Genomic DNA, 20,014 nt, shown 5'->3' on the forward strand with positions numbered 1-20,014 from the left:
GTAGTCCCAAAAACAATGAGCTAGATAAGGAGATAAATCCTATCTTCTTCCTGAAACTGGCTAATGGGCAACCTTTACAAACATTCAAACTATTTCATTCAATATGACATGGGGGACCCCCCCCCCCATGGTGCACAGCCCTGCAGGTGGTGGCGGTGGCAGCAGCAGCAGGCAGAGGCGCTCGGACTGCTTGTGCCTGGCACGGGCGCTGCTGCCCAGTGATGCGCAGCTCCAGTCAGTGCTGAACATTACAGTGAGGAGTGCAGTCCCTGGTGTGGTGTCTCTATCGCTGACACTCCCCGCCATGTGTGGTGGACCCCCCCCCCCATGGTGCACAGCCCTGCAGGTGGTGGCGGTGGCAGCAGCAGCAGGCAGAGGCGCTCGGACTGCTTGTGCCTGGCACGGGCGCTGCTGCCCAGTGATGCGCAGCTCCAGTCAGTGCTGAACATTACAGTGAGGAGTGCAGTCCCTGGTGTGGTGTCTCTATCGCTGACACTCCCCGCCATGTGTGGTGGGCCAGTAGCGGGTGCTCCTGCATTGAGCCACCCACCTTGCTGCACCCGACCACCTTCCTGGGGGCGCCTCATGTCCAGCCAACTAAGGGGGACCGCTATTTGTGCTTCAAACTGAGGGAAGCATCCCAAGTTCTTGCAGTGGGTCAAGTACCCTCAGGGACTAGTAGGCCTGTGTTTTGCAGTGGGCACAAGGCCAAGATGAGTCCAGACCCTTAGTGGTGGTGGCATTACCTCCAGGCTTGCGGGTGTGCTCCAGGAAGGGGGTCGGCCAGACATGAGGCACCCCCAGGGAGGCACTCGGGCCTGGAAGGTGGTCGGGGGCAGTGAGGCACATGGCTCAATGCAGGAGCGCCCCTACTGGCCCACTACACATGGTGGTAGAGTGGGATCCAACAACCTGCTGTCTTGAAGGCATAATTTGTGGAAAGGAATAGAGTCACTGAAAACCCTTGAGGAAACAATCTCTAATTTGGCATTGGGCAATTGGACAGTGTAGATATCTAGGATGGCTGACGAGTATGACCACATGACTGTGACCTACTTGAAAGAGGTGATGAAAAAGAGAAGCCTTCCAATGAGAAAGGAGCAAAAGAGAGAAGACCTGATTAAGATCCTGTCGCTAATGACCAGGGTGCAAAATCTCCTATACACCTCCAACCAGCAACCAATGAGGGCCCTGAGGGGCCATCCTCTGAGTAAGACTTCAGGAAGTACTAGCTGCAGCTAAAAGCTGAGGAGTGCAAGTTCAAGCATGAACTAGAGCTGAAGTGGGTGGAGCTGAAGGAGAAGGAGGCCCAGTGCCAGTGCAAGCGTGAAGCTGAAGAGACAAGGCTCAAGCACGAGCATGAGCTTGAACTACTTCAAAAGCAGCATGAAGCCGGATTGATTCACTTCAGTCAGTGCCAGCAGCACCATCCAAATTGAAAACCCTGACCTTTCCCCAGCTCAAAGATGGGGATAATCCAGAGGTGTTTCTGGGTAATTTTGAAAACCAAGTGCGTCAATGGAGCTTGGAAGAAGAGGAATACATGAGGTGCATTGCAGGGCAGGTTGGATTCAGTGACAGCCCCAGGGAGGAGCCCAGTCAGTCAGTTGAAGAGGAAACCGAGACTCGTGGGGAGAAGTTGGAGGACATCCCCGAGGGTGAAGGTGTACTCCTTACAGGAGCACCAGAATTCCCTACTGATTGCTTAGCTGGACAAGAGGGGTTCAAGCAGGAGGTTCTAGAGAACCCCAGCTTGGAGGGACTCTGGCAGATGGCTCAGGAACCAGAGCCAGAGTTCACCCCAAATAAGAGGGAACAGGTGGTCTGGGATAAGGGGCTCCTAATCAGTTGTGGGTACCGAAGAACCATGCTGAGACCTGGGAGCCCTGTCGCCAGCTCGTAGTACCTCTTAACTTCAGACAACAATTGCTTTACCGTGTGCTGGTCACATGGGCAGGGAACAGATATCCCAGCGGCCACAGAAGAACTTGTATTGGCCCAGGATTGCCCAAAATGTGACAGACTACTGCAGATCTTGTGAGACGTGTCAGCGGATGAGCATAAGTGGGGACAAGAGAGAGCCTACCCTATAGCCCCTTGTTCTCATTGAACAACCCTTCCAAAGAGTGGGGATAGACGTTGTGGGTCCACTGATGCATAAGACTCGTAGAAGGAAGAAATACATCCTGACTCTAGTAGATTTTGCAACTCACTACTTAGAGGCAATTTCCTTGGCCCCCACCAAGGCACCTGTAGTTGCTGAAGCCCTGACCAAGATCTTCTTTTAGCTGGGTTTCCCCTCAGATCCTGACTGACAGGGGTGGGAACTTCCTGGCTGAGGTAATGAAGTGCCTATGGGAGTGCTGTGGGGTGAAACACCTGAAGGCCACAGTCTACAACCCTCAGACAAATGGGCTTGTAGAAAGGTTCAATGGGACCTTGAAAGGTATGCTTTCAAGGCCTATGTGGTCTCTAACCCCAATGACTGGGATGAGAAACTTCCGCATTTGCTCTTTGCCTACCAGGAAGTACCCCAGGAGTCCACCTGGTTCTCGCCATTCAAGTTGATGTTCAGAAGGTGAGTTAGGGGTCCTCTTGTGAGAGAAGAGTGGGAAGGCAAAATCACTTCCACTAAGACCTCCGTGGTAGAGTATGTGCTCAGCTTTCATCAGAAGCTAACCGACATGATAACAGTGGCAGGAAACTCCCTGGCCCAGGCCCAAGAGAAGTGAAGTGTCTGGTATGATGAAAAGGCTCGCTTACTACCTTTTTGATAAGGTCGTGGTTTTTCTGCCACTAAAAACAGACAAGGTACAAGCAGCTTGGAAAGGTCCCCTTGTCATCCTGGACAGGCTGGACAATGTGACATGTGGTGGCCAGGAGTGAGTCAGACAAAAAGCCTAAAATAGTACACACGAACATGCTTAAACTACACTTTAATAGAAGAGATGTGGTATTTTGGATTTCCTCAGCAGAAGGATTTCCTCAGCAGAAGGATCACCTGAGGACCCAGAGGAGCCGGTCATGTATGGTGCCTGGGGTAGAAAGGCAGGAATAGAGGAGCTCCGCCTGCCAGATTATCTGCCCTCCCATGACAAGGACAAGTTCCAGGACTTTGAGACAGTGTTTTCCAACAAACCAGGTAAAACGAACCTGGCGGTACACTCTGTAGACAGGGGCAGTCATCACCCTATCCAATCCAGACCATATGCAGTTAATGCGAAGGTGATGCAAGAAATAAAGTGGGAGCTTGTAGAGATGAGGGAGTTAGAGGTAATCCAACCTTCAAATGAGTCCCTGGGCCAGCCCAGTGGTACTCGTCCAGAAGCAGGATGGGACCATCCAGTTCTGTGTGGACTACAGAAAGCTGAATGCTATTACCACCCTTGACACTTACCCTATGCCCAGGAAGGATTCTGGCAAATGGCAAAAAGCAGAGTCTGCCTTTCCCACACCTGTGGGACTATATGAGTTTACTGTTTTACCTTTCGGTATGTGCAACTCTCCCGCATCTTTTCAGAGACTGATTAATAACCTGTTACAAGGATGTGGGCAGTCTGGCATGGCTTACATCGATGACATCACCATCTTTATTCCAGACTTTGAATTGCACCTGATTCATCTAACCACTGTATTAGGTAAGATCAAGCAAGCTGGTCTTACCATGAAAGCCAAAAAGTGCCAGTTGGCACTATCTGAAGTGATATATTTGGGACATTGTGTGGATGGAGGTCAGATTGCTCCCCTGTAGGACAAGGTTGAGGCCATTAGAGACTGGCTGCCCCAACAAACCAAGAAGCAAGTCAGAGCCTTCCTTGGTCTGGCTGGATACTACAGGCGGTTTGTCCCTGGATTTGGAGCAATGGCCACTCTCCTACATAAGCTGACCAAGAATGGCTACCCTAATCCAGTGATCTGGAAGCAGGGGGTGCCAGGAAGCATTTGACACCTTAAAGGCTGCTCTGATCAAACAACCAATTCTGAAGGCATTGGTCCATGATAAGCCCTTCTATGTAGTCACTGATGCAATGGCGACGTGTAAGGGGTGCATGGGAGTGCACATTTACCCCCTGAGAGCACCGGTGCACCCCCTGACTGGCTGCACTTGCTGCTTAGGTGATGGGCAGGGGGGCAGGCAGGGGCGCAGGCAGGAGTGCCGGTGCCCCCCCTGTGAGCACCACCTGATCACTGCATCTGCTCCCAGAAGCGGCTGCAGTAACTCCCAGAAACAGGCGCAGCAATCAGCCACAGTGATAGGCTGTTGCAGGATCAGCCACAGGGGTGCCCCTGGCCAGTGAGATTGGCCATGGAGGGACCCCCCCCGGTTGGCGGGAATGGTTGCAGTGGGGGCACATACCCCCGCCAACTAAGGCGGCTCCAGTCACCCATGCACTGATGCCTCCAACTCAGGACTAGGAGCTGTACTCTTACAAGAGCACAAAGAGACACAACATGCCATGGTTTACTCAAGCCAGAAGTTAATCCCTCAGGAGCAGAACCTGTCATCTATTAAGCAGGAGTGTTTGGCAAACATCTGGGCACTGAACAAGCTGAGGCCCTATCTGTGGGGGTAGCAGTTCACCATCCTATCGTACCATGCCCCACTTCATTGGTTGCAAACCATGCAGAATACCAACACCAAGCTTCAACAATGGGCCTGGCAGCTTCAAGAGTTCAACTTCATCATTGAACACATCAAGGGAAGCCAGAATGTGATAGTGGATGCCCTGTCACAAAATGAATCTGGGTAGTGGGTCAGATGGACTCAGGCCCAACTGAGAGAGCTCTGGTGTGGGAGCTCCCCAGTGTGTTTTGATGTTCTATGTGTATTGTTGTTATGACCAGTCTTATGTGTTGTGTGAAAGATGATCCTTCCAGACAAAACATGCTTGTACCCACGGCTCTGTGAAGCCAGGTGCATGAGCTTTTAAAGGAAGCGGGTTGGGAAGTGTGGCAGAATGCCATCTCTGTCCCTCCCCAATCTCTGCTATCAGGCTGATGACCTATCTAACAATTTGGTTACCATGGTTGCTGCAGAGGACAGACACCCCTGGCCCCATCTTCTTCAAGTAATCCTGAGTTAACTTGAGTTGGATACATTCCTGAGGGAGAGGGAAACCTGCTCCCTCTGCCTACATGACTGGCCTCACACACCTGGGTTGGGGGGCTTAAACTCCGTATTGTTTTAAGCAATGTCATCATGACTGGGAGGGGGCTAGAGACCCTGCCAGTCTACCCAGCAACCAGTGATGCATTTCAAATTGGTTGGTTGGCAGCCAACAACTGCTGGCCTTCATTGGATCTGGTAAATGCGGTCATAAGGTCTATGTAAGTTAAAGACTGCCCAGGAGGAGGAGCAGCAACCATGATGAGGACTCTCAGAGAAGCTGGACAATCTGAAACTTGCTCTCTCTTGAAACTCATGGTCAATGAACTGCTTGCCTCCAAAGGAAATCTCCACCTGCCTTTAGATGATACTTGTGAGTAAGCTACTTGAGATCTAACTAGATATATAGCTTGCAGTAACCCAGATGCATAATTAAAGGCTACCATGCCATGGTTTGCTCTAAGGGATTTCTCTGATATTGCTCTACCCTGTACCCTATTCCAAACCTACTCCTTGTAACCAATAAAGTTATCCTCTGTACCTAGCATGGGAGACTTATTGGGAGAGGGTCTAGATTATGCCTTTGTCCGGCTGACTAAGGGAAACCACTATGTATGCTTCAAACTGAGGGAAGCACCCCAAGTTCTTGCAGTAGGTCAAGTACCCTGAAGGACTACTAGACCTATGTTTCCCAGGGGGCACAGGGTCAAGATCAGTCTAGACCCTGGATGGCGGTGGCATTACCCCCAGGCTTGCAGGTATGCTCCAGGAAGGGAGTCGGCTGGATATGAGGCATTCCCAGGGAGGCACTCAAAGTCTGAAAGTTGGTCAGGCACAGTGAGGTGAGTGACTCAATGCAGGAGCACCCCCTACTGGCTCGCCAAACCATGCATGGGTAGCCCCCACACACACACCACTGGAGGAAAGCTCCACATGCTGGAGCTGGCTGCCTTAACCGCACCCTGCTGTGCAGGTTCCAGGACTCCACCAAACGTGGAGGGGAGCCCCAGCCCCTGCTTCCCTGTGGAGTCCCGGGACCTGCATGGCAGGGAGCAGCAAAGGCAGCTGGCTCTAGTACATGGAGCTTCCCTCCAATGGTGTGTGAGTGCAGGGACTGCCTGTGTGTGGCAGAGAGCAGCAGCAATAGAGGGGGCCTGGTGGAGGCTGCACACCTTACCACAGTGTGCAGCACTGGATGGAGCTGTGTGCCACCAGGTGGCAGCACCTGTGCTGGGCATAAGCATCCCAAGTGCTCCCACCTGCTATTGCTGCTGCAGCTTCTACTGCCACCTGCACGGCTGCGCATCATGGGGTGGATTGTGTGGGGGTGGTCCCCACACTCCTCCACTCTCCCTCACACCAACACCCTGCGCATCTGAGCTGTGCACACTGCCGCCACCCCCCTGAGCACAGGCTCTGTGCTGCTGCCAATCCCAGCCCCACACTCCCTGCCCCCTGCCCAGCTGTAGCTCCCACCCATGCTCCTGCCACTTCTCTACTGTCACAACTTAACTGGATCTTTCTAGGTCTGTAGCTTTGACGTGGTCCGTTCATCTAGATTGCCGATGAGAAGTCCTTGAGACATCCCACTTTGCAGTTGAACTACTCTTGTGCTCTCACCTGCCACAACTTGATGATAAACTTAATTAAATTGGGAGGAAGAGTGTATGGACAAGTCCAGTTCCAAGGTTCTCCATCTGATCTTTTGAGGGCTCCTCCTTTCCCCTACACCCCCAGACCGTGCCACATCAATAGGATGCTAATGTTCTTTAAAGCAGATATCGCCTTGGATGAAGACCTCACAGGCAGAACTATGATGAAAGAAAACATAAAATTCTGGTTTCTCTGCAACCCCATCCACTCTCATATAATGGCACAGCTCACAGTTCGAGTCCCATGCTTCCCAGGCTAGTTACCATCCCACTAGGGCTTCCACCAGGACGTATCAAAGAAATCCAAGAAAACAAAACTATACCCAGCTTATTCTGTGCACAGCTTGGGTCTTTTCCGATTTGCTCCCTCTCTCTCTGTCTCTGAGTGCTCTGACAGACTTGATAATTCCTTCAGCAAAACCAAAAAAATATTCCCCTTCTGTAAGCCAGTTGTGACTTCTTAGGGTGGGACCGCTTGAGCCCTGGATGGCTTGAAGTCAGTACGCTTTCTGTATTTAATGTCCTTCCCACCACTTCTTACCCTTCACTTGTGAAAGTGGTACATTCAGGCCAATAACACCTCATCGCCCACTCCCCCCAAAAAGAAACAATTGTGAATAAAGGGAAAAACTACTTAACTCAGTGGGTGTATAGATGGCTGATCCGCCATCTTCGCTTGCTGTCTTCTCTCTTTGGTATAGAGTCTATGAGGCTGGACTTCTGCCACAGCTTCCTTGGCTGCTGGGACTATGCTGATGCCCCGATGGCCTAGGACAGAACTGGTTGCTCGCCATCCTTGATCTGCCAGGTGCTCCTTCTGTTTCCCCGTGTCTGCTGCTTCCAGTTCCAACTGCTCCCCCCAAGCCTTCCAGATCCCTGGTTCCTCTTTTCTCCTGAACAGCTGTGGGAGAATTTTTCACTGCCAGTGCTGCATCTCTTCCCCCAATCCAGAAGAAGCCTTGGCTATAAAAACATTGATCTGCAGCTGTACCCCACCTTGCTGGTTCAGTCGGGAAGCCTCTCAGCCAGCTGCCATTCTTGCCAGCTCAGGCTGCTTCCTCACTACCTCACAACTACCTGCTGCTTGGAGCTAGTGAGGCACCAGAGAAGCCAAACAGGTCCCCCAGTGATTGCAGCAGTGGCAGCAGAAGTCATGCCCAGAAACATCATACTAGCTGGGCTGAGCTCTTCCACTCACAAGACTGGGAGTGGGGCACAATGAGGTATGTTGGGGGGGGGGGTGTATACATGGGTGCCTTGCTCCCACTCTCATGGGAGGAATGGCTGGGTGGGGTACAATTTGTTGGTGGGTGCTGCAGGCCAGATCCAGCTGACTAAGGGAATTTTACCTGCCCCTGACTTACCTCTTTAGTTTTCTTCCTTTCTTAACACTACAAGAGGCGTGGATTTCTTCGGGTAATATATTTTATTGGACCAACGATGTAGGTGGGATAAAGTTTGACAAGCCTTCAAATGCTAGACATTCTTCCGCAGCTCTCAGGAGGTCCTGCATTTGGAAGCTTGTTGAACTTTATCCCAACTACATAGTGAGTCCAATAAAAGATATCCTAAAAAATCCTTGCCTCATGCATAATTTCTGGACCGTCACAGCTACAACATCACTCTTGCACTTTTTAATGTTTTAATCCTGCCCTTGTCTTTCCAAAAGATTCTTTATTTTTCTCAAATAAATAGATGGAAATCAATGGATGCTTATACATAAGCCTGACAAGAAAAAAGGGGCCAAACCCATGAACTGATACTGAGGCCTAGATCCAGTATCCCTAACTCTAATTAAAGTCAGGGAGGGGCAGATAAATTTGGTGAGATGATGAGAAATATTATTGCTGTATCTGGGATGGATGATGAATGATGATTTATACTAGCTGAGGAGAACCGAGGACCCCCCAAGAGCAGCACCTGGCAGAGTCAAGATCCAACTGCACTAGAAATTTTCATGTCTAAAATCTGTTGAGTGAGGATTTTCCAGATCATAACCTAAATTACTATCAATGACAACTATTGTTTATGTAGTGTCAATACACTGTAAATTCAACTTTACTGATAATGACTTTGTTTGTATAAAATGATTGACTATTTGTTGAGAGGCAAGGATTTCTGTCAGAGGTGGTTATGCTGTAAAGCAGTTTTAGTTTTCACAAATACAATAATTTTAAAGTGGCTAATGACAAAAATTGAAGAACCAAAGACGAAAAAGCTGCTCTGAAAATTCCATATTCACCTCATGCACGATGCCCATTCTATTGCCCTAATTCCATAAGTTTGTTCCCTATGGAAAAAGCACCTCTGCAGAACTGAAAAGAACTCCATAGGTACATCCACACATGCAGGCATGTGCACTTGCAGCAGGTCAAGTAGCAGCAGCACAAATTTGTGCCAGAGATTTGTGTGTCAGCACATGTGCCGATGATACACTTTGAGAGCCACAGAATAAGTACTTTAAGCAATTTTAGCATCTCTCCCCTTTTTTAGGTAAAGAACCATCTTCTCTGAAACATGATCATTTCTCTGCTCACAAATGTTAATATCAAAAAGTCAGATGAGGTTTAACCATTAATTCTAATTTAGAGCAAAAGCAAACTACCTGATCCTCTATCAAGTCTCATAAGAGGATTATTTACTTACTTTTAAACTGACTTTCAAATGTCCTATAAAAACTATAAGCCGCTCAAGTTACAGTTTGGTTCAGATTGATAATACTTAGATCCTCCCAAATTCTGATATCCTGCAGGTAGCAGACCTGTACATTTAAAAAAAATCTAAAGATCTGCAATTTATAAGACTATGTCAATATTAATTAATAATTATAGCCTTAGGATGCAAAATTTCTACCACCTGTGCCCTAAAATGGCTTTGCAAAATGACCATGCTGGTCAATAAGACAAGTTCATATGATCCCCAGCACAGAATAACTCTAATGCCACAGTAAAATTATGGCCAAAAAGACCTTGTATTTGAGAAATTGAATCTATGTCTTCCATGTACCTTAAGTGCATTTCTTTGCATTCTGCTGCATTTTCAGTTTTTTGGTCACACTATAGCAATCAACCAAGTCAAAAGCCTCTAAAAATCACCAAAACTGGTGATTCAAAGCATTACATCAAGAATTCAGAACAACAGCATTCTAGGTAAATAGAAAATTCAGAAATGAAGAGGCAAATAATAAATATCTGAGGAAATTTTTTCAATTAAATGTAGGCAAAATGGCAATTGCTTGTACTTTTGGAAATACTGCTGGGTGGGAAGGTCATGTAATTCTTTTAAGCAGAATAGAGATGTCTCATACTGTTCATTTGTAGATCTACAAATATAGTGTGGCTACAAAATGTGTCGGTACAAAAATCTAGTGCTATGGAGGCATCCATGTGTTCCAGCTTCTTTAGAGTGGCAAGGGAGAGAGAGTGGAGGGCTGTGGGATTCTGGGAGTCCTAGAAATGTAACAAAACATTTTACATGTGGAACTACAAATTGCAGTGTTACCAAGAAGTTCCACTTTGAAAGAGGTACCATTTTGTGGTACTTTCACCATCTTTGTAGCAATACAAAAACCTGCTTTTTATAGCACAGCAAGGGCTAACACTACAAATGTAATGCTTGCTCACAGTCATAGTTAGGCAGGACCTGAGACAAGTAGCATAAGTAGGGTGGGCCAAACAGGCCAATTGCCCTGATTTAGGAGAAGAGGAAGGGTGCAAAAAATGGCTGTTGCTAACACCTGTGTGATTACTGCTGCCCCAGTGCCCTGGACACCCAGCTGCTTCCTATGCTGCTTCCTGAGAAAGAATGGATGTGAATATAGTATAATCTCATATGCTCATGTCATCCACTCGTATCTTTTCCATCTATGTATACACTCATATTTGTAAAGAGGTTGAGAATAAATGCATCTCTGGTATAGTGTTTTCAAGTAAAATAATTTCTAGTTGTGTTTGCAGTCAAACTATCTATACTAGGAAATATAAAAATCACATTTGAATAAGCTGTAAATATAATATTCAGCAACTCAGTCTCTCAACATGATGCATCATTCTCATGTTTTCAGCTGTCTTTCTGTATTTTTTTTAGGATAGCAAGATTGCATGGCTAAAACTTCACCCTGCCTCCAGGAATAGCTAAATATATCCAGTCTCACTAAAAAGATATTCTCTCTCTTTGCACATCTATGTAACATAAGAAATTTGTTCCATTTATCTAAGAAAAGAATAATTATGTAATTGTTAAGGTTGTCTTTTTAACAAATGATTCAAATTTGGTCTATTAATTGCAAAATAATATGTTTGCATATTCTGGGTACTCATGTATCTAATGTCATTGACATACATTTTACTTAAAATTAAAGATTTTCTTTATTTGAAAATCTCAGTCTGTGCATATTGTATATACACACACAAACTAAATACATAAAATAATGTTTTTTTCAGTCAAACAGTTGTATATTTGGTTTCCAGATTTTAATATCTAAACAGGATCTATTGGAAGTTAGCAATCTTTTAACTAGTGCTACATCTAGATTCTAGTACAGTAACTCAGTGTCCCAGTAATGTGTAGTACTTAATGTCCAGCTGTCTGTGTTATTTTAAGATAGTCAGACTGTGCAGATAATGCTTCTTCTTACTTTGGAGACATAAATATATCCTGCCTGTCTATGCAAAGCTGTTTTGTTTGTTCTTGGGCAGAATGAATGCTTTTGTCAAATACCTAGGGCAGATGCATTTTTCTAATACCTTTCAGAAACCTCTATCTGTACTTTCAGATGAAAAGAAAACCAGTGCCATATGAATATGCCTATGTAAAAATAACTATGATCAGGTACTTTTCTAGGCTTAAGACTTCTTATTTAAACCTTAAATCAGGTTACTGTGACTAGATATTTTAGGTCCTGATTCAGCTGAGCATTTAAGAATGTGTTTAATACTTAGCTAAGTTGAGGCCTTAACATACTGCACAGTAGGATATTGCAATGAGTCACTGATTCAGTGATCAGTAACATAGATATTGCTCATATAAACCATCAAGTCTAGTTTCTGACAATGGCTGGTACCAGTTGCTTCAGGGCACACTGTTTTAAAGGTGACTATCTAAAAACACGCCAAAATCCTCCTCAGTCCAGGCACTTAGTGATTGGTATTTTCCCTAAATGAAAGCATAAAGGTTCCTAACCCTCATCTAGTATTATCATCTGCATTATACCTATGGTTTTACCATTCATTTAACATGTAATCATTTAAAAATCCTATAGGACCCTTTGCCTCAATCTCTGTGGAGTTCCACAGGTTAATTGTCATGTAGATTTGTTTTGAAGTATTTAAAAGACAATACGTAAACAGTAATGTGTCTGGGGGATGGGGATCAGTATTCCCTGATTTAGTTTTGGTCCACTTATTGCTGATAAAGAGGCAGAATGGTAGAGCAGTTAAGGTGTTCTGCTTTGGCTCCAGACCCAGCTGGAAATGGTAATTGGACATTCAGGCTGGAGTTTCAAAGGTGGACTGATATGCTGTTGGCTATAACAGCAGGTGTGCTTTAACCAGGCTAGCCCTATAGGCTGCAAGGCTCCAGAGGATCTTTGGCCTTTATTGCCAATGAAAGGCTCCAATATAGTTTATGACTTCAGACTCCAAAGCTACCCTTGGAACAAACACTGGAAATAGCAACACAAGGTTTTTTGTGTGTTGCTAGACAATATGATCATTCATTGAATTCAGGAAAATTGCTAGGGATGAAAACAGTTCATTTTTCATGGCACTCAGTCGTGCCAATTGTGCTGATATTTACCATTTGGTTTCCCATCCTCTAAGAACCGGAATGAAACTACCAATTCCTTTCATACAGGCCATCAGAAGGCAACATTTTCAGATGGTACTAGCCTCAGCTGAGGGGGTGGAAGGATGCATGCTCTGTTAATTCCCTGAAGTGTTATTTTTCACATTCAAAAATCATTTACACATGCAGGGCCTAATTTTATGAGAGGCTGAATAGCTACATCTCCAGTTTAAGTTAGTGTGAACTGTAGGTGCTGAGCATCTCTGACTCCTAGTTCACTGTGGGGGAGGAGAGAAAGCCTAAGATAGAGACACTCTCATTGTGTCCTTATCCATTTCAAATGAGTGACACTTCAAAACAGAGCAAGAATAATGCTGGTTTTGAGGAAAGACTTAGAGGGGGGAAATCTTGTTCATTTCATACAGTTAATATATAGATAGGTGATACAATTTTTTCACCACAAAAATCTGTTGGTTACATTACATATATAATTCACTCGTAAATGCTGTTACAGTTGTGTTTTACATTTTTCCTAACCATTTGACAGATAATAAATAAAGACTTCCATCATCTCTTTCACGTAATGTAGGATCAGGCACTATTAAAACATAATTTTGTGCCCATCTATACTAAACAGTTTTCTTACAAAGGATTCCAAATGTTGATATCACACTTTCTTGCAGCACATTCAAAAATGTGAAATATGCCTACTTTGCAATTTGGGAGTAGTTGAAAGATGAAGTTCCTGCCGTGCAACAGCTGTGTAAACCAAACAAATAAAGCCATCAAGAGCTGAATTAAATTGTATCAATTCTTATATAATTGAACTTCTGCACTTGGTATGTTCATTATTAGAGCATTCAAATAGCTAGAACTAGTTTATTTGAGATGTTATCCTGACATGGCTGAAGAAGAATGAATATTGAATTTGCAATATCTCTCTAACAATGCCCTTAATGTACTATCACTGCTAATACAGAGACAGTGTGCAAATTTCCTAATGGCGACAGCTGACCTAGAAGCAAAGCATGGATAATTCAGCTTTGGAGCAGAGAGTTGCTGCCCAACAGAAGAAGCTTAAAGCAGATGAAAGATCATAACTTCAGGGAATGCAAGAAAACCAGACTTGCTAATCAATCTGAATTGTTTGCTTTAAACTCCATCATTTCTACTACAGTTAGGATGCTGAAAGCATTTTACATAAGGGGCACCCCACACAGTAAACTCTGAGTGATGGTAACTAAGTAGCACATTAAAGCAAACACTAATTATAAAAACAAGGAATTTAACCCTTGACATATCTTCATCCTCAGAGGGTAGGGGGGAATTCCTGCTTAGTGTGGGGGTGGGGGGGTGAGGGGGCATCAGCTTCAAGTCTCTGGAGCTGCAGCCAGGGAACAGAGGGGAGGAGCCAGCCCTGCTGTGGAACAGAGTCCCGCCCAGCCCAGAAAGCATGCCGGGATGCTGGGGGATTCTGATTTATCTTAAACCAGCAAGGGGTCTGGGACAGACATTGCATAAACCAGATTGAGCCAAATCAGTTAAGTCTGATACAGGGGTTTAGGTTGTAGCCGTGTTGGTCTAAGGACATAGGCAGACAAGGTTCCTTGGGTGAATTTGATATCTTTTATTAGACCAACCCAAATGGTTGGAGAATAGTTATTAAGCAAGCTTTCGGGTTCAAAAACCCTTCGTCAGGCTAAGGAAGCTTCAGCAGTTGGTGTGTGCTCTTCCTGGATGGAATGAAAAGTAACCAGGTTTATCTCAAACTGGTTTCAGCCATTTTCAAACTGGTTTATGTGCACTGAACATCTGTTCTGTTACAGGTTTAAACCAATTTCTGATCACATACACCAGTTTATGTGTAATGTCTGTCCCTAGCCATAATGTTTCATTTAATCTAGGTTAATTATGTTCTTTGTCAAGAAATTTCTTAGGCAATAGATATGGAAATGCAGGCGGTTCCAGAACTCTTCCTCCTTCACCAGCATCCTCCATCTCAGCCTGGCTTAGAATTCTCCTGCAAGAGGGAAAGGAGTTGCAGCACAGGCTCTATTGCTCCTACAGAGAACCTCTTGATATAGAGGTGCCCTAAGAGTCTATGCAACAAGGACCAGGCAAAGAGTATGTAGGATAACCAGGAATTAGGCTCAAACTGTTTGCAAGATTGGGGCTTTAGATGTTTTAGTTCAAGGCATTATATTTTACTGAGTTACTGCTCAGAGACCATGTGAAATTCTTACATTTCTTTTGTTTTAATTTTCCTCCAAGAGTTCACTGAAGTGTCAGATCCATCTGCTTCTAAGATATTTTCCTCTTTGGTTTTCTTTCATTACTGCATTGCTGAGCTGACATCCCAAAACAAATAAGTCTTTTCTGAGTATATTACTTGAAGCTTTGCTGGGAATAGGTTGAGGCAGAGATGCCTTCATCAATAAAATCTTTCTTTATCTTATTGAGTGCTTTTCTTCTTTATTGCATTGCAGGGTTTAGGTCTGGGAATATCAAGAGCTTATGTCAATGATTATCTTTTTTCATAGCCATAACCAGGAGTCTTTCCCTTGCCCCCTCCACTCAAATAAAGTAGTAATTACTCTATTGCCTGTCATGGTGTCTTACACATTGTTCAGGATATAGTCCACATGTTCCTCAAGATTCAGACACAGCCATTTAGCCTCAGATTCTTTTTCCACAAGCTGTAGTTGAATGTGTAATCTCTTTATCCTCTGGAATACCCAGAGTTTCAGTATTTTTAGCTCTAGCCAAAAAGAATACTTGTTCTTTCTGCAGCATCCTGAAATAGTGTTTTATTTTTGTTTGTTTGTTATGTCGGTGAGGTCTTGGACGCTATTTGGTCTGTTCATCTCTCTCTGTCACATCTATAACATTACTCACTTATTTTGCAGAACAGTTCATTTTTATCTCAAAGGACATGGAATTTTTCTCCCTCCCATCACTGTCTTCTTTAGATTGCTTTTATACTCAGAGTTCACGTTGAAGTCTCCACACATCTTAAAATTTACTACATAAGGCATCTTTGACACTGCAAATATCTCTAGTTCTTTTCTGCTGCATCACCTTAGTACGTTACCAATGAATATGCAATTAGAAACTGATAATCAGATTGTTTTATGTATGAGAATTTGCCTAAGTAAAGCAGGCTCTAGTTTGAGATTAGCTAGACATCTCTTTATTTAGATAGTACATGTATTAGAAATAGACCTTCTTTTTGCAATAATAGGCCATGGTTCCTTGCTTTCTATTTTTTACTGTCCTTTCCTGGAGTTTGTGTATTGAGTTCAATACTGTTCTTCTGGCCTAGTGTTATGGTAACTAGAAATAACGTTAAAGGGATCCCTTTGATTTCTGTTGTTCCAAAGGAAAAACTTCAACCATTAGCCCCCAGTTATGGTGGCAGCCTTTTTTACCATGAAAATAATTCTGAAAAGCTGCCAAGCAAGGTTGAATTGGGAAGAGAGGGGCCAACACCTACTTGCTTAAGATAAACTTCCAGGATTTGTAGAAAGGTCTTGAGTGAGACTAGTAGACCTATAGTCCCAGTTCTTATAAAGAGGAATTCAGGGCCTGCTGTGGTCCAAATGCAGTCCAGGTCAGGAAGGTTCCCAGACCCCATCAGTAAAGAATTAAGGTATTATTCTTAAATCTGCTTTTAGTGAACCCCAGTATTGGTAAAGGGAATGTCAGGGATACTCTTTGAGCAAATGGGGTCACAACATCAGCAAACAAGGTCGTGAGAAATATGCTCCCTTCAGCTAGGCCAGACCAACTCCAGGCAGAAGCTGCTTCTGTGACCCAGTGGGTGGAACCCATTGTGGGAGGGAGTGCCACACCACCATGGCCACCAAGGTGAGGCACGGCAGCAGCAGTGGCACAGAGTTGTGCCCACACTGCTGCCAGGTGGGCAGAGTGTGCCTCAGCTTGGCAGCCATGGTGGCATGGCACTCCCTCACTCCCATGCTGGGTCCTGCCCACTGGGCTGCGGAGCCCCCAGGAGGAGAGCAGCAGGGTGAGGAGCCCCAAACCTGCAGTGGGCAGCATGCATTTCCCCCTCCCACCCCACATGGGCTCCACTTCGACAGTGCTGCCCGCAGGGGAGAGGACAGGGTTGGGAGGAAAACTGGGCTCTGCACTCCACTCTGGCCACAGCAGCTGCACCTCCTGCAGGGGCTCTGGGCTCTGGCCCTGGGGCAACTTGGGGGCAGGGGCCTGTGGGTGGGGAGTGAGGGGGACCTGGAGTTGTGGGAGTCTGTAGGTTGGAAGTGAGGGGCTATGCTGTGGTCATGCTCAGGAAATGGGGTTATAAATGGGGTCATGCTGAGGAAAAGTTTGGGAAGCACTGGTTTAGGAATACGAGGCAACAGTGGCCTCCTGGGGTCATTGAGTCCAGCCTCCTACTATCCCAGACAACCTTGTCATGTGTTCCTGTTCACAGACTGATCAACCTCCATCATAAACTTCTTTGAACATAAGGTTTCTCCTGGAAGGCTGTTCCAGAACCATACTCCTCTGATAGTTAAAAACCCTCTAATATCCAGTCTCAATCTATTGTTGGGCACTTTTTACCATTATGTTCTTGTGCCAACTTTGTCCTTCAGTTTCATTCTTCTCTCTCCTTCAGTTCTGAGGCCTACTTTGCCCAAATTCTTTTACTGTAGTGCAGTAAATAAGTGACTTTACCATGGTAGTTTTCAATATTTTCTACTGATCTAACAAAAGTATAATTCTACCCATTGCAATACTCCTACCCATTCTACCCATTGCAATACTTTTTTTCCTCTTAGTAGAGATAAGGTGTATTGTTTGTGTCCCTGGAGAGCCAGAGGTGTCTGACTGTGTGTGAGATTCACCTGCAAAGGTGTGGTTCCCATATGAGGGATATTATCTTCTACACAGCACCGTAGGCCTAATACAAAGCTCAACAATTCACTGGGATTCTTTTTTTTATTTCAGCTAATTGTGGAGAGTCTGAGGTTGCCCTGGAAGGGTATCACAGTCTTAAGTAATAATGTACATAGAAGTGGGAGGCAGGAACTCCTGAGATCTTATGCCACCTATGCCTCTGATATTTGGCCACCTTTCAGCCTTGTTTTAGCTTTCAGCCTCAATTTCCTATCTGTAAAGTGAGTCTAACACTTATCTCATTGGGATAGCTAATGAATGTGTCAAATGTAAAATTCCTCATATAGAAAATGGTATGCTGATGTTACTTTGTAGTGTTAAAACTTTGGTTCCTTAGAAAATGCACAGTAGAATTAGATACCTGTATTTTAGGTGACCAAAGAAATTCTGTTTCAAGGTACAATACAAGATGGAAACTCAAGCATGATTTCATGTAACGCAGAATCATCTTTTTTTATTTTTATGAGATTTGGAAACCCACTAGTTCCTGGAAATGTCATGCGCTTTCCAAAAGAACAGGCATACCACCTGTGTTCACAGCAAATTGGCATTCTTGTGGAGGCATTTAAAAATACCTGTCCAATTCAGAACTGTCCAATGTCCAATTCAGAAATGGACACACTGGATGTTATTTGTGATTCATAAAGAATATTTGCTGCAAAAATAAAACGTGTAGAAAAATGTCTTCTGGAAAGAACTTCATTCTAGCTATGAAAAATACTATAGTCACCTCTAGTAAGAACATCCTGGAGTATAGCCACCTAGTGCTGCTTAGTATGTTTATAGGGGGTGCATCTCCATGTTTATTAATGTGCCATAGTTACTGCATTTTAAATTTAGTACTTGTATAATCAAGTACTAAATTAATGCACAGTAACTGGCTTTTAGTAATGCTACCGCGTAGTAGCCTAATAATACTGCGTAGTTGCGTATGAGCACTGTTTGTGCTGTGATGCACTACTGTGCAGTATTACTGGGCTGCTGTTCAGTTAGTATCTCATGTAGATCCACCCAGGCATGGCTGTCTTTACTTTGTTAGCATTTTTAATATTCTCCAGCAGAACCTTCAAACAAGTTTCAGATTAAAACAGAAATGTGGGAAGACCACTTCCATACTAAAAATAGGGTGAAATAATTAGTAAAGGGACACTTCAAATGCTGCGTTCTGACCCAAGCAAGAATTGTAACTTACTATGCAAGACTTGTAGAATTTTGGCTTCTTTTGGAGACCACAGTAGTGCAATCAGATAGCAAATCGTGTTCCACAAAGTAATCTACATACTTACATGCCAAACTGAGCATCAGCTAGCAAAAGCTGTTCAAGTGAGACTGTACCATTCTTCTCTTAGAATACCAATTCATTAGCAGCCCTCTATGGAGCACTTCCAGATGGTGGTGTTATGTGATGGAAATCTATTACATTCCCAATTTAGGGGCAGATTGTGGCATCTGAACTTGATACAATCTGCCCCTGGGACTTTATTCTGTGAATATTAGAGGTGGCAGAATCTGCACTTTTGTCTTTCAGTGCCTATCTGGAACATGCCATCAAAATCAAGATCTAAGGTTTCAGTGTAGGGTTTTTTTGTGATTATTACTCTAGCAATAAACCATAACAGAGTTACATTAATAGGCAATGTGGTGCATAAAAACCAGCTGGGTGTGTTCTGAGGTAGAAATACACCAGTAACTTATTTATTTATAAGCAATGGCTGGCTGAATATTATTGAAGTGTGGCTACTTAATTTTTAAAACCTATTTAATATCCAGTTTTCCAAGAGTTTATGTATGATATGCTTCCATTCTGAAAGGTTGCTTCATGGGAGAAGGGTAAGAGAAAATGTGGACTGTTGCCATATACCTCCTCTCTTACTATTTCCAGTGTGTGTTACAATTTGCATGCTTTTTTCTTGTTTGCATATTCTTTATTTACTGAACACACTCAATGTGCTTGACACTTCAAACTATGCAAAGGGCTTTTTTTCAGTTGTGAATGCCACACACTGAAAATGACTTCCCTCAAGTCTCTTTTCCCATTCTTATTATTACATATAACTCATTGCCCTTAGTTTACTAACTGTTGTTCCATCTTTAAATTTTGAGATGCCTTGAAAACACTTTTTTTGTTATAAATACTGGTTAATCCCTTACTTGTATTTGTTTCACAATGCAATGTAAGTTAGAAATGCTTCAAGGAGCTCAGGCTTCTGTCTTAAAGCATTACTAGTTTCATGGGGGAAGGAAAAGTGGCATAAAATGAACTTTTCTTCTGTTTCCTTCCCAGTTGCACCTAAGCTTTCACCATTTCCTTTTTAGTAAGCAAGGTGGAGAGGGGCAAAAGAAATGTAAGTGTATGGGGGGAGGCATGTTGGTAATGAGTTCTTAGTAGAAAATGTGTGTAACATAAGTCCCACTTAATGTGGACTTATGTTAAAACCAGTTAGTTGGAGTCTGACTATGGATAACCAGTGTTTAAGCTTAAGGAAGAGTAAGAAGCAGATTTACCCAATTTAGGTGATTTAGGGGACTACTGACTTCAAGTTAGTATTCC

Source organism: Alligator sinensis, unplaced genomic scaffold, assembly GCF_000455745.1.
Source record: "Alligator sinensis unplaced genomic scaffold, ASM45574v1 scaffold60_1, whole genome shotgun sequence".
Taxonomy (NCBI): Eukaryota; Metazoa; Chordata; order Crocodylia; family Alligatoridae; genus Alligator; species Alligator sinensis.